General features: G+C 37.2%; 1 protein-coding gene across 1 annotated transcript in view; it reads left to right on the top strand.

The window, feature by feature from the left end:
- The window catches only part of med1 (mediator complex subunit 1), a 62,971-nt gene that overhangs the window by 25,770 nt on the left and 35,771 nt on the right, over nt 1–1,430 (top strand). The window lies entirely within an intron of this gene.

Genomic DNA, 1,430 nt, shown 5'->3' with positions numbered 1-1,430 from the left:
CAAATTCGAACATCTGGGTTGTGCTGTTCTGTTGTAAATAAATCTTAACCAATGATTCCTCATTGCATGTACTTTCGGAAGGTCAAATAAAGTGCTTTTGCTTTTGCACAGAAACGGCATCAACACTACTGTGGTTCCTGAAACCACGCCGCCTTTCTTTGCATGGACATTTGGGCGGCATTACGCAAATATTTCCACATCGTGACGTAGACATGTTGGAGGCGTGTTTGAATGAGGCGTTTTAGCCCGGTCTGGATCAGCCTTCTCTTTTAGATAGAATAAATCCTTTTGTGGGAGACTTTGAGCTTTGTAACTCTGCAGATCTTATACATGCACAAATAGCTACATAACACACTAAAGAAAAGGAAGAATAGAAATCGCATCATATGACCCCTTTAAGCTGTTAACCTGCTCCTCCCATTTTGGGACTCACAGCTGAAAATTACCTACCTAACTTAAAATGGTAACAGTTCCTGACAACAGTGTGTTACACACACAATTTAGGTATCTTTGGAAAGAAGACACTTTAGGCTTTACTATCCATCATGAGTTGATAATGCTCAAACAGATAAAAAGTTATAGACAGTGAAGTGCCTTGAAAAAAATTGTAGCACACTGAATGTTTTTTTTTTATTTCATATACAAATACACATGTCTCATGAGAATATATTTCGAATTTGAAGAAGATACCATGAAAAATGAGATTCCTGCAGCTATTTTTCTGAGACTATGTCTGGTCCCCCACCCCCTGTTTGAGGAAAAATAGCCACCAAATGTAAGGGTTCTACAAACTATTTTAGTCATTATACATACCACTGCATACTTTTTCAATTATAAAATAATAGACTGAATCTTAGACATCATATAAGTGATTTATTTGTGCACTAGAAAAATACAATAAGAATAATTTGAGTAATAAAAATAAAAAAAAAAAAGAAGAGAAAGAAAAAAAGAATTAGCTTTGTATGTCAAGTACATACTCTGATTGCCAGACATACAGCATTCACACTGATTGCTGGTCATACAATCAGTAATCACATGCTGATGGCCGATCATACAGATGGTAATCATACAGAAGGCCTTAAATGTCTTTGTATGCCAAGTACATACTCTGATTGCCAGACATACAGCATTCACACTGATTGCTGGTCATACAATCAGTAATCACATGCTGATGGCCGATCATACAGATGGTAATCATACAGAAGGCCTGCCATATAGTCAATAGTCACTCTTATGGCCGTTCATATAGACAGCATTCACACTGATAGCTGGTCATACAGTCAGTAATCACACGATGATGTGCAGTCATTACGGATGGAAATCATACAGATACAGCCACATTCCCCACAAAACACAAACACACACATACAGTGGGTACGGAAAGTATTCAGACCCCCTTAAATTTTTCACTCTTTGTTATATTGCAG

Source organism: Sinocyclocheilus anshuiensis, unplaced genomic scaffold (genome assembly GCF_001515605.1).
Source record: "Sinocyclocheilus anshuiensis isolate Anshui unplaced genomic scaffold, SAMN03320099.WGS_v1.1 scaffold890, whole genome shotgun sequence".
Classification (NCBI taxonomy): domain Eukaryota; kingdom Metazoa; phylum Chordata; class Actinopteri; order Cypriniformes; family Cyprinidae; genus Sinocyclocheilus; species Sinocyclocheilus anshuiensis.
The sequence above is the reverse complement of the archived record's forward strand: the minus strand, read 5'-3'. Positions and strand labels throughout refer to the sequence as shown.